A 13,842-nucleotide genomic window follows, 5' to 3' on the forward strand; every position below is an offset into this window, starting at 1 on the left:
GTGATTGCCAAGGGCTGGGCGGACAGAGCAGTGGGGAGTGACTGCAGATGGGTTCAGGGTTTCTTTTTTGTTTTTAATCGATTTTATTTTTTTTAAAGCAGTTTTAAGTTCACAGCAACACTGAGCAGAAGGGACAGAGATTTCCCATACACCGCCTGCCCCCTTCACATGCATACATCCTCTATTATCAACATTACCCATCCGAGTGGGACATTTGTTACAAGTAATGAAACTGCTGGGGGTGACTTTTTTTTTTAAGATTGGCACCTGAGCTAACATCTGTTGCCAATCTTCTTTTTTTTCCTTCTTCTTCTTCTTCCCCAAAGCCCCCCGTACGTAGTTGTATATGCCAGTTCTAGGTCCTTCTGGTGGTGCTATGTGGGACGCAGCCCCAGCATGGCCTGATGAGCGGTGCCATGCTGTGCCCAGGATCCAAACCGGTGAAACCCTGGGCCACCGAAGTGGAGCGCACAAACTTAACCACTCGGCCACAGGGCCAGCGCCTAAAGGGGTGACTTTTATAGTAATGTGAATTATATCTCAATTTTTAAAAAGAAGTTAGTAAGAGTTCAGAAAATGTGGCTCTCATTATTACTATGTCCTTCAATGTCAGAGAGTCTGTCGTATAATGGAAGAGAACCGATGAACACATTAAAGAACGTTCAACATCCATAAGAGAGCCAGGCAGCGTGGTCCTGGCAGCCTGGAACGACCGTCACAGGGGGTCACACTCGGTGCACATGGGATGTGGAGGAGAGACCGATGGCAGGGGCTGCCGATCGCTGTGTTGGTGACGTTGGCTGATGTGGTGTTCCCGATTAAGCTCCGCTGAAGTACTGAGCACTGCCTTAGACAAGAGCCACGGGTCCTCGTGGCCAATGGGAAAGGCTTCTCCGAGGAGGCGGCATTTGCGCTGAGAATCAGAGGACTTGGGTGGCTTGGCGGGGATAGGACAAGCAGGCACCCGTGGACCTGTGCCACCGGGCAGGGCTGGCAGCAGCGGAGGGCGCCAAGCCCAGAGGGTGGCACACTCATTCCAGGGCTCCATGTTCCCCAAGCAGATTCTGGGAGGTGCTCTACTTCAGTTCACAAATAGCTGCAAAAAGCTCACAGTAGGCCTGCCCTCCGCCCTCCCAGAAGCTCCAGGTTTCTCCCAAGGTGTGGGAGAGGCTCAGACTACGCTAGGCACTGAGTTTCCTCTTCTGAGAAGCCCAGGCCTGGGGTCCCCTTCTGACCCACTCCCCCGTTCCAGGGTTCCAGGAGAAGAGAGAATATAAGAGATCAGCAAGCCTGATTCAGGCCCTCCCGGCAATGTCAAATGACCAGACACGCCTATGATGTGGCATGGGATGGACAGGGGCAGCCACTCCTCAGTAGAACTGGAGCAGAGCGGAGGACACCTAGGCCCCTCCTCCAGCCCCAGGTGGAGCTGAGGGCACAGGGAGGCGACACCCAGAGGCAGGCCTGAGCCTGCAGGCCTGCAGGTGAGGCCCACATGCTTCTCTCTCCATCCCTTTCCTGGCCCTCCTGCTTCCACTCTCTGTCCTGTGTGGTCTCTAACCCTCTCTGGGGAGAAGCCAACCAATACAATACTCCTTGGAGAAGAGAAAAGGTGCTGCCCACACGCATGCACACACACGCACACATGCACCGTCCTCTCAGCCCACAGGGCAGATCGCATAGAACCTAGGTAAAGGGAAGAGAATGAGAAGTGGACGAGTCAGCACCGTGCCTCCTCTGGGCCAGGCAGGTGCCAAGGGATTTGCCTGCACAGTTTCATTCAATCCTGCAAAGACTCCTCTGAGATTTCATAGATGAAGAAAAGGAGCTTCCGAGAGCTTAAGGAACTGAACCGGTGGGACACCGGGTAGGCAAAAGCCATAAAGCCGAGCACAGTGCCTGGGACAAGCCCCAGAGCCAGGCCTGTGGTAGCAGTTTAGCAAAGTGGGTGTGTCTGCTGTTTCTGCCTACCACCTGGCATTGGCTTCTTGGGGGACCCCCGAGTCCCACTTTCTCCATGTGGTTCTAGGAGTGTCAGCCCTGTGCTGGGACGAGCTCCTGACCCAGACCTGTCCAATCAGTGTCCAGGATGTGCTGGGCCACAACTGGGCCGAGGAGAGGGTCTTGCTGGAGTCCCGGGGAGAGACAAGCTGGGAGTTCACAGGCCTCGGGGAGTGCTGGCCGGAGAGGAAAGCCACCAGACGACATGGGCCAGGAGATGCAGGCCAGTGTCCCAGCACCATTGCTGGGCCCTGGACCAGCTAAGCCCTTGGCCTTTGCAGTTATATGAGCTGTTAAGTAACCGGTCTTTGAACCCACGTCTGACTGCAGAGCTAGGCTGTTTCCCTGCCCCAGGCTGTCCCCTTAGAGGATCTCATAGCTTAGGGGCTGGGACTATGCCGGGAGGGGGCCTCACCTCTCTCCCAGAATCCTGGGGGGGAATCCTGGAGGGGAGTGTTGGACCCTCTCGCCTCCTCTCACAGCAGCTCCATCACTCAGTTTGACCTTCAAAGCTGGCATCTGCTTGCAGGAATCTGTCTCTCTCCTCCTGGAATTCAGCCTCCAGATGTTGGATCCAAGGCGGCAGCGGTGGCTGCACAGGGCTCCCTCCAGAGTGAGTCAGCCACATTCCAAAGGTGCAAACACAGACGCCGCCCTCAGCAGGGCAGCCTGGGGCTGCAGACTTCCTCCCCAGGCCTGCTCGCCCCCACTCCCCTCCTCTCCCCTCCCCTCCCCGCGCGCCTCTTCCCAGCCAGACCCAGACCAGGCTTTGGGCTTCCTTTCCACAGACATTCTCCTGGAAGTGGAACAGAGAGAAAAAGAAAGCCACTGGGGCTAGGAGACACCCTGATCTGCTCTGCTCGCTCCCTCCTCTGCAGCGAGCACCGACCCCAGCCCAGACCACCCCCAGTAGACATGCATTCATTCATTCAACAGGTATTCATCCAGCACCTTCTCTGTGGTGAACGAGATATAGACAAGCCCCCACCTCGTGGAACTCAGCCCAGCAAGAGAGTCAGACAAGATTGGGTCCACGGACAGAAATCAATTCCAAGTGTGGGAAGAGCTATAAAGGAAAGAAAGAATGGGGTGAGATGGACAACAAGTGACAAAGGGAAGGTTCTGGGGGCCTCTCTCAGGGGTAACATGTAAACTGAGGCCCGAAGGATGAACCGAAAGCTCCTCTACAGAGTCCCGTCTCAGCCATCATTTCACGAGAACAGCAGCAATGGAACCTCAAAGTATCTCCCCCAATCCCTCGGCGAGTCCTTGAGTCCTCTTCCTTCCGCCTGCTGTCAGCACTAACGTGGGAAGTCTGGTTCATATTTTTTAATAAAAGCTTTATTGAGATATAATTCACATACCAATCAATTTACCATTTTAGAGTATACAATTCAGTGGTTTTCAGTATATTCACAATGTTGCACAACCATCATCATAATCAAGTTTAGAATATTTTTCTTACCCTAAAAAGAAACCCTGCACTGCGTAGCAGTTACCCCCAATCTCCCCCGCCACCGGCCCTTGGCAACCACTCATCTACTTTCTGTCTATAGGTTTGCCTACATTTCATAGAAAGGAATCATACAGTACATGGCCTTTTGCATCTGGCTTCTTTCACTGGGCATCTTGTTTTCAAGGTTCATCTGGGTTATAGCATCCACCAGTACTTCATTCCTTTTTAAGGCTGAATAACATTCCAGTGTGTGGACAGACCACAACTGTTTATCCATTCATCTGTTGATGGACGTTTGGGTTACTTCCACCCTCTGGCTATCATGAAGAATGCAACTATGAACATCTGTGTACAAGTTTTGTGTGGACATGTGTTTTCATTTCTCTGGGGTATATACCCAGGAATGGGATCGCTGGGTCAAATGGTGACTCTAAGTTGAGGAACCCCAGACTGTTTCAAAGTGGCTGCCTCACTGGACAATCCCATTGGCAGTGTGCAAGGGCTCCAGTTCCTCCCTACCCTCCTCTGCACTTGTTATTGACCCTCCTCTTTTGTCAAGGCCATCCTGGGGGCTGTGAAGTGGTATAGCACAGGGGGGTCTTGATTTGCAGGCAGTTCCCTAATAAAGCTTGCCCTCAGCCTGGCCTGTGACTCACCTGGTTCCTTCCATGCCCACACTGCCCCCACCCCCGAGGATTCCAATGCCTTCAAACCCTACACCAGGTCCTGCTGTGAGCCACTTCCTCCTTCACAAGGTCAAACCTAAATCCAGTGCAATCCAGCCAATGCCCACCACCCGCAGGCCTTCAGGTTCAAGGCGCAGTGGGGAATCAGACAGGACTCCTGGTCTGTGCCCCCAGGGCAGACAGTGAGGAAGAGGGGGCTCCACCAAGTTCCTACACCTCTCTTCCTATCTGTGCTCCCACTGCGATGTAATGTAATGCAAGCGAGAGCCTCATCTGTTCATTCACTGCTATCCCTGAGGCAGCAGGCATGCTGTAGATAGACAAAGAACGAGAACCCAGAGAGGGGGTTAGCGGTTAGAAGTTCAGGCTCTGGAGTGGTTTGCACTTGAGTCCCACCTCTGCTACTTTATGGCTGTGTGCCATGGGCGAATCACTGGGCTTCTCTGAGCCTTCCTCTCCTCACCTACAAAATGGGCCTGACAGTGATGATCTACCCAGCCGGGTGGTTTTGAGGATTAAATGTGATAATACAGATCAGGCAATATTATGTGCTAAGGACACCTAGAGATGAGGTCATGTAACGTCCGTCCTCACAAGATCCTTGTGAGATAGGACTATTACCAGCTTTGATGTTACAGACCAGGAAACCGGAACTCCGAGGGCTCAAGGAATCTGTTGGCTCACAGGGCTGGTTAGGGCAAAACCAGGATCTGAACCAAGACCCCTGACGCTGGCCAGGGACACTGACCCAACGCCACATGGCCCCTAACACAGATGGAGGAAAGCTGGGCAGTCTTAGAGCAGGTGACGGAAGGGCTGGTCCAGAGGGGGCCTGCCCCTTCAACTGATGCCCCTGGGCTCAGTGTCCAGCTCTCAGCAAAGTGGGCAGGCCACTGGGGAGTTCCCTAAGGAGAACTCCCTTAGGGAAGCTCCCTGGCGTGAGAGATGCTGCCGAGGTGGAAGCTGAACAAGCCTGGAGGGGGAGCAGGTAGGGGCGAGATGCAGAGAGACTGCGAGGCTGCAAGCCTGGGGCACTAGAACAGACACCAGCGGGGTGGGGGGCTCAGGGACAGTTCTATCAGGGAAGCAAAAAGAAGTCAGAAGTTTCTGGCAGGGAAGCCTGGCTACTGAGATGGGCCTCCTTAAAGATGGCAGGTGCTCTTTCCTCTGTCAGGGTGGGCAGCTTCGAGAAAGAGCTACGTAGAACCCACACTGGCTGGACCACCCTAGGGTGACAGGTGTAGCCAGATTCCCCTCAAATCAAAGAGCCTGGTTTTTGTTTTTCTGGGGTTCTTTCGTGAGGAAGATTGTCTCTGAGCTAACACCTGTGGCAATCTTCCTCTATTTTGTATGTGGGACACAGCCACAGTGTGGCTTGATGAGCGGTGTGTCGGTCCACGCCCATGATCCCAACGTTTGAACCCTGGGCATTGAAGCGGAGCACATGAGCTTAACCACTACGCCACCCGGCTGGCCCCTCAAAGAACCAGTGTGGAAGAGCCCCAGTGGGCTAGCCAAGGGGAGATACCAAGCTAGCCCCTAAAACAGTAGGCCTGGTGCACCCCAGAGGCTGGGTATAAATGTTGGGGACTCTCCTGAAGAGAGATGGGGGTTCCCCTCACTTCTGCCTCTGCAGCTGAGGAAAAGCATCCAACTAAGAAGGTCCAAGGCCAGAAGGGTAGGAAACACCTGGTTTTAGGGCCACGGGCAGGTGGGGAGGAGGAGCACACCCTGAAGGGCTTTAGGAGGTGAGGAGAACCACAGGCTGTTGGAGAAGCAGCTGAGGGGTCTCCGTGTGACATCTGCATGAGCGGACAGCTTAGGACAGAGCAAGGAGCTGAGCAGTAAGTGGGTGATCTAGCACAGCCTGCTCTTTTGGGAAACTTGGCGGGGGAGGGTTGGAGACAGGGCTTTCCCTTGAGACTTCATCATTTATTTTAAACAGGGGAACAGCTCAGCTGATGACAGCGCCCCAACGGAGACTGGAATGCATTTAAATCCAGTCGTGGAAAACAATTACACACCCCAGGCTCCGATCTGCCAGAAGGCTCCAGAAGGGGTTTCTCGTGGCTGCCTGGCTGGGAGGTCCAGGACAGTGGTTTTCCAGGTTTAGTCAGAGGACCACGTGCATCATAATCACTTGGGAGCTTGTTAAAAATGCAGATCCCTGGGCCCCATCCTGCACTTACTGGTTTAGCATGTCCAATTTGAGAACCCACAGAGGCTTTAAGACTCAGAAGATCGCCAGGGAGGTGAGGAGTCTGGAGGGAATGAGGGACCAGCTCAACACCAGTATACAACAATGTACAGAGAGCAACTGTTGGCCACAAGCCCTGGCCCACAGGGGTTGCTGAGGGGACCACCCTCATCTCCTTCCAGCATTCTATCCACAGTGGTCTCACGACCTCTCTCCCTCCACTTGGGCACCATCACACTCCCAGCTGGCCCCTTAGTTCAAGGCCAGATGGGTCCCAGGCACCTAGGTGGAGTCATTTACCCAGTGGGCCTAGCTCTAAGACCAAAGTCCCAGACTTCATGAGGAGGAAGCCCTGGCTGGATGACCCTGCCAGGCGCCCCCTAAGGTGCTTCTGGCCCCACCTGCACCAGTACTACCCTAGAATCTGGACTGATTCCATCCAGACACAAAGGACTGGGGACAAGGCCTGGGGACTGTGTCGCTGAGAAGAGCAGAAAGTGTCTCTGTCCCCTGCACGTCATCTCCTCTGCCATCCCTATACCCCCAAAATGTGTGTATGTGTGTGTGGGGGGGGATCTCCAAGCCAAACGCAAAGTATATCCCCTCTAGAGAGGTGAATCCACTCCTTGAGGAGTCAAACACTTTGGACTTGGATCCCGTCTCTCTTTATAGCTGTGTGCTCTCTGGCAAACCACTTAACCTCTCCGAGCCTCTTTCTCATCTACCAAACAGGCCTCATAGGAAGTTCCCCCGTAGTCCTGTACCCCCAGGACCTCTGACTGCCTGAGGACCTGAGGCTCAAACACAGAAGGCTGGGTCCCACTCCTCAGGGCCACATTTCACACCACAGACCAAAAGCCAAGACTAGAAACTGTGGCAGGCGAGAGAAGGGGCAAACTGCAAAAGACTCGCCATCTCTGCCCCCATTAGAAACCCACAAGCCTGCCTGGGACCAGAGGCACAGGCAGATTTTCACAGGAGCACAAAACACCCCACCCCCACCCCCAGCAGAGCAGTGGTCAGCACAGCCGGCAGGGCCCCGACTGGCAACCCCGAGGCCCTTCGCGGCTCCTCTGGGGGGTGGTCAGAGAACCGGCTGGCAGGCGTAGACTTGGGCGGGTTTTGTGTGTGTTCATCTCTCCAGGCTCACAGGGACGTCTGGGTGATTCTGCTTGTTCTGCAGTTGCTGGTGAGTACACACAGCCTGCCTGGCTGACACCGCCTTTGTTACCGCTCCTGCTCCAGAGCACTCAGCCATCCTGGGCTCTCCACCCCATCCCAACTTCCAGAAGCAGCCTCTTCCAGGCTCTGGGCCTTCCGCCCTCCCTCCCCCGAAGCCACTTGTACCTGTTCCAGAGCCTGGAGGGGTGACAAGTGCTTCCCAGACAACAAAAGCCTCTCCCAGGAGATCAGACGTCCGGGAAGGCTCCCTCTACACCCTCATCTGTGCACCCTCAACTGTGCACAGGTCTCAGGGCCCCAATGGCTGGATATGCATTACAGCAGCTTTGGGGCAGACTGTCAGCAAAAAGAACCCTGCCTGCACATCCCTCCCTTCAGGAGGTCAGTCACCACCCTCTCCCTCTAGCACTTTGGGAGGAAACTGAGGGGCAGCAAAGAGGACCTGTCTTCTCAAGGTCTCCAGGGCGTGTTTCAGACAATGACGTCAGTCTCCTTGGGCTCCAGTGCTGTGACCTTGGGCAAGTTATTCAACCTCCCGGAGCCCGATTTCCTCCCAGCTAACGGTAGGGCCCAGGAGGGAGGTCCGGGTTGTCCTGAGGATGAACGGAAATAATATGCGTACAGCAGCTAGCACGTCGCCGGCACCTACTCACCTAGTCGACAGGAGAGCCATTACTATCATTACTCCATCCTCATCACGCTCTCTCCCTCTCCACTCCAGCCACAGCGGCCTCAACGCCCTGCGGCTCCTCAGACCCCCAGGCACCGGCTTGTTCCCTCCTTCCTCCAGGTCTTGACTCAAAAGTCACCTTCTCAGGGACGCTCCCTGGCCGCCTGCTTGATGCCCTTCCCCGCGTTTCTCCCGACCCTGACACTCGTCTGACTACTGGACATTGGAGTGGTTCACCCCTTGGCCTCTCTCGCTCTGGAACTTAAGCCCCCTGAGGGCAGGTTGTGCCGCACCCTCCATCCTGTGCGCCACGCCAGCGGGAAGGAAGGATCCCCGTCGCGTCTCCCCAGCCGCGGGCGCCCTGGGGGCCCGGCTCAGCGGCGGACCCCGCCCTGGGGTCGCCCAGGCCGGGCCAGAGCAAGATGAGGAGCGCACACTGGGTACCCGAGCCGGCGCTGGAGGCTGGACCAGGCTCCAGGGGGCGGCGCTGGGGACAAAGGGCGGCCCTACCTGTGCGGGGGGCGCGGGCGCCTCCCAAGGGCGGCTCCGGCGCGCGCCCGCGAGGTCACGTCCGGGGCGCGCCCGCCGGAAGGAGGCCCGGCGCGGGGCGGTGGGCGGGGCGTCCAAGGCCAGGCCACGCCCCCCAGGCCCCGGGCCCGCGGCGGGGGCGGAGACAGTCGGGCCGGGGCCGCCCCGCACTTCCGCTCGCCCCAGCCGGCTCATTCATATTCATGAGGCGGGTGAGGGGCGGGGCCCGGGTCCCCCGCGGCGCCCCACCCCCGGCCCGAGGATCCCGCCCCGGCGGAGGCTCCGGCCCCAGTGGGGCGCCCCCGGCTTCCGCCTCAGGGAGGGAGTTTCCACTTGGTCACGACTCAAAAATGTGTGGCTCCCGCTCCTCCGCCCCCTCGTCCCTGCCCTGGAGGGGGGTCTCCTCCCTCGGAAGGCAGGGGGGCGGGGCCACTGGAGGGGCGGCTCCTCCTTCCTGGGGCAGGTCCGTAGGGATCCGGAGCCGACCCCTCCCTCCCTCCCGCCCTCCAAGTTAGCGCCCCTAATAATCCTCATTTTTAAAACACACTAGTAGTTCTAATTTATAGAGGACTTATTTTGTGCCAGACATTGTGCTCTTTATATGAAATACCTCTTTTAACCCTCCCAACAGTCCAACTGAGGTAAGTACGATATTATCATACCCAGAAGCTCAGGAAAGTTGAGTGACTTACCCACCATCGCACAGCCGGCCTCGGGCTTTTTCGGAGAGGTTGGTCCCATTGGGTAGCCGGGGCAGCTGCTTGCCCGCCACCACCTTCAGGAAATGGGCTTACCTAAGGCAATCCTAGCTGGCTGGGCGTGGCTGAGGAGTGGGTCGGAAGCCCCGTTCAGGGAAAAGCTATACACTGGGGGAAACCAAAGCACGAAGGCAGGACAGGCTCTACAACTTGCTGGACCCAGTGAAAAATGAAAATGCTGGGCCCTGTGTTCAAAAGAGATGAAGAATTTCAAGGTGGTGATCGCAGAACATTCAGCCAAGCATGAGACCTTCTAAGTGCCAGGCTTGTGTGACTGCACAGGTGAATGATCACGAAGCCGGCACTGATGAAGGAGCTCGGGGGCTCTTCTAGGGGGCAGAGAAGCCAGCATGGGCATCTCCACCTCCAATGTCACCCCCGCACCTCCATCCCAGGACCCTCAGCCCCATGCTAGCATGCAGGCCTTGACCTCCAGAACTCCAAAAGCTGAGCACATCAGGCCCTCTAAGACTAGTTTCCTGAGGGTCAGGTGAGTCCTGCAGGGACATTGTCCCAAAGCTAAATGACCCAGCTAGCCCTTGGGGCTCTGCCTCCTGGGCATTCTTAGCCCTGGGTCCTGTGGGCAGGTGGGTTGGGTCATAGGTGCCAGGCCAAGCACAGGCCCTAGTTCCTTTTGTGTTTTTAAGGAAGGTTAGCCCTGAGCCAACATCTGCTGCCAATCCTCCTCTTTTTGCTGGCTGAGGAAGACTGGCCCTGAGCTAACATCTGTGCCCAACTTCCTCTATTTTATATGTGGGACACCTACCACAGCATGGCTTGAGAAGCGGTGCTGGGTTTGCACCCGGGATTCGAACCAGTGAACCCTGGGCTGTCGAAGCTGGGCGTGCAAACTTAACTGGCACGCCACCAGGCTGGCCCCCAAGGCCCCAGTTCTGACTCCAAGCCCTCCTTTCTCCCTAGGGCAGGGTGTAAGGAGCAGCCAGGGCTGCTTCCCAGAACAAACACCCGACCCATAGTCAGCCCCAACCCTGGAGGTATGCATGGCAAGCCAGCGCCAACTGGGAAAGATGCTCACCAGGCCACCAGCTCCAGGTTCATCAGTCACCCTGATCTCACTCCCTGCATCATTCTGTCCTTGTGGCTGGGCCCCGCTCGCTGTGGGTTGTAGTCTTCATTAATAACAATAATAGTTCGTTACTGTTGTGCTCTTTCTCCCTGGAGGGCATCGGTAGAACCCTCTGTGCCTGTACACTGAGCCTCACACAGCCCTGGAATGGGCACAAGGATCGCCATTTCACAGATAGAGAAACTAAGGCTCAGCGAGATCCCCGACTTGGCTAAGTTCAAGGGCCAGAGTTCCCAGTCTGCTGCCATTCATCCATCCTGGTTCCTATCTTCTCTCCTATGTCTGCAATGTAGGTCTTAAGGCTCACTTCCTCATGTTGTCTTCTTCTTTTTTTTTTTTTTGAAGATTGGCACCTGAGCTAACAACTGTTGCCAATCTTCCTTTTATTTTTCTGCTTTTTCTCCCCAAATCCCCCAGTATATAGTTGTATATCTTTTTAGTTGTGGGTCCTTCTGTGCTATGTGGGACGCCGCCTCAGCATGGCCTGATGAGCGGTACCATGTCCATGCCCAGGATCCGAACTGGTGAAACCCTGGGTTGCTGAAGCGGAAGGCGCAAACTTAACCACTCGGCCACAGGGCCGGCCCCCGTTGTGTTGTCTTCTATTAGTCACTCTCAACTCTTCGAATAGAATAAAGGCTCTGGAAAGGCAGGAACCGTGGTTATACCATTGAGTTTCCTGCTGGACCTAGCATTGTGCATTCATTGAAGAACCACTTACTAAGCTCCTTCGCTGTGCAAGAAACTCTCCTTGCAGCAAGCAGGTGCATGTGTGAGAATGAGCAAGTGTCCCCTCTGGGTACTGACAGGTAAGGGATCCCCACAAGACTAAGAGATCTCCTGGGAAACATGGATGGGATTGCCTTGCCTAGTGTACACAGTAGGCCCTCAATGAATGTTGTTGCATGAACACATAATAAGAGCTTAATAAGCATCTTTGAATGAATGGGAACCTAGGAGGTGTTCAATAAATATTTACTGATGAAGGATGAGAGGATGAGATTCAGTCCCCCAAATATATCTATCAGCAAGTTTCTTAGTGAGCTAAGACTGCTATAACAAAATACCATAGACCAGGCAGCTTAAACAACAGACAGCTATTTCTCACGGTTCTGGAGTCTGGGAAGTCCAAGATCAAAGTTCTGCCTGCTTCAGTTCCTGGTGAGGGCTCTCTTCGTTGCTTGCAGATGGCCACCTTCTTGCTGTGTCCTCAAATGGCTGAGAGAGAGAGCATGGGAGAACACACTCTGGTCTCTCTTCCTTTTTTTTATAAGGACACTGATCCTATCATGGGGACCTCACCCTCATGACCTCATTTAAACCTAATTACCTCCCAAAGGCTCCACATGCAAATACCATCACATTAGGGGTTAGGGTTTCAACCTATGAATTTGGGGGGACACAAATATTCAGTCCATAACAGCAGTATTTGTGAAGCATTTACTATATGCTAGGCCCTAGGCAGGATCCTGCAGGGGGAGTGGCAAAGCATATAATGTCCTTGTGTCCTACTCCTTGGAGAATTTAGGTTCTAACAGGGGAGACAGTCCATAATGCGTGGGAAGGGAGCAGGTCACAAAGGATGGGTGTTCAGAGTAAGGACTCTTGGAGGGAGGAAACCCAGCAAGATGGCAGGGGAGGAGGACATTGCTCTTGAATGTCTCGCACCCACACCCTGCCATTATCTGATGCCCCAGGGAGGCAGCAGGCTATAACACATAGAATCAGACTGACTGAGATTGCAATCTGGACTATGCCACCCACTAGCCTCTAAGGTCTTGACCAAGTTACTTAGCCTCTCTGTGCCTCAGTTTCCTCCTTTGTAAAACAAAAATAACAATAGGAGCCACCCTCAGGGTTGTTGTGAATAATGAAAGCAGAGCATCCAGAGCAGGGAAAGAATTGGTCTGGCTCAGAAGTGAGGGTCTCTGGTTGATTCAACTCCACCAAGATTACTGAGTTCTTCACTCTTGTCCGACTTGCAGGAGCCAAATTTAGGGGTTTATTTGCAGCCAAGGGGACACTACCTGGGTCCTGCAACTGACATACGGTGGGCTGATGGGTCAGGTTTGACACCTGGTAATGATTGCTAATAATGTATTGAGAAGGTAGGGGCCCCTGGGGGGCAGAGTGGTTAAGTTCATGTGCTCCACTTCAGCAGCCAGAGGTTTGCAGCTTTCGGATTCTGGGCGCAGACGTACATGCTGCTCATCAAGCCATGCTGAGGTGCTGTCCTACATACAAAAAATAGAGGAAAACTGGCACAGATGTCAGTCAGCTCAGTGACAATCTTCCTCAAGCAAAAAGAGGGAGATTGGCAACAGATGTTAGCTCAGAGCCGATCTTCCTCACACACACACACACAAATGTATTGAAAAGGTACCTCATTTAATCTTCACAAGGATCTCAGAATGGAGGTGCTATTATGTACCTTCCCAATGTGGGAATCCGAAGTCAGAGTGCTCACTGGGAGCAACCTGCTTGTCCATGAAAACAGGTGTGTGTAGAAAAACACTATGAAAAAGACCCTTGAGGGTGAAGGTTTCTGATGGTCAATCCCCCTGATGGCTTGGAGATCGTGGGGTTTCCCTGGTCAGTTAATTCAGTTCCTGCTGGACTACAAGACCCATGAGGACAAGGATAGCTGGGGTTGTTCACCCTTTGTCCCCACTGTCGCACAGTGCGTGGCATCCTGCAAGCACTCGGCAAGCATTTTTAGCTGATATGAAACTAGCCCCTTGTGTACCTGTTTTCCATACACCTGGATTTTCCTGGGGCTGGAGCCGGGCCTGGCGGAGATCCGACGACGTGACGCCGCCGGCTGCAGGGCTGACTCGCCAGGATCCCGACGCCGGGAGGGGGCGCTCTGTGGCCCTCAGCCTCGGCCCCTCCCCACGCACCGGCTGGTCAGCGGACCGGAGAGTCGGCCCTTAACAGCCCCCTCCTGGAAGGCGCTAGGTCCTGAAGCTGGCCTTCCCCCGAGCCCATCTGCCGGCTAATGTTTAACTCGGCCTCACTCCACATTACCCAGACGAGGGGAACCACGGTGGGGTGGACGCGGGGGAGGTCACCTCCAAGTCACTGCTTTCTGGGCCTGCGGCGCCTTTTATGTGTCACCCAACAGTTCATGAGCACCTACTCTGTGTCTATTCACGCAACAGTCATGAGTACCTATTATGTGTCTATTCATGCAAAGGTACGAGCACCTACTGTGTATCCATTTGCCCAAAATACATTGAGTATTTACTATCTGTCCACCTAACAGTTCACGAGCACT

General features: G+C 54.7%; 1 long non-coding RNA gene across 1 annotated transcript; it reads right to left on the minus strand.

The window, feature by feature from the left end:
• Nucleotides 1-427: 427 nt before the first annotated feature.
• LOC124241669 (uncharacterized) lies at nucleotides 428-8,777 on the minus strand. The gene is made up of 3 exons (XR_006889288.1): nucleotides 8,703-8,777; nucleotides 2,990-3,067; nucleotides 428-2,797 (listed from the first exon to the last, which is right to left on the minus strand). It is a non-coding gene; the product is annotated as an uncharacterized LOC124241669 (long non-coding RNA).
• Nucleotides 8,778-13,842: the final 5,065 nt, after the last annotated feature.

Source organism: Equus quagga, chromosome 7, assembly GCF_021613505.1.
Source record: "Equus quagga isolate Etosha38 chromosome 7, UCLA_HA_Equagga_1.0, whole genome shotgun sequence".
In the NCBI taxonomy this organism is placed as follows: Eukaryota; Metazoa; Chordata; class Mammalia; order Perissodactyla; family Equidae; genus Equus; species Equus quagga.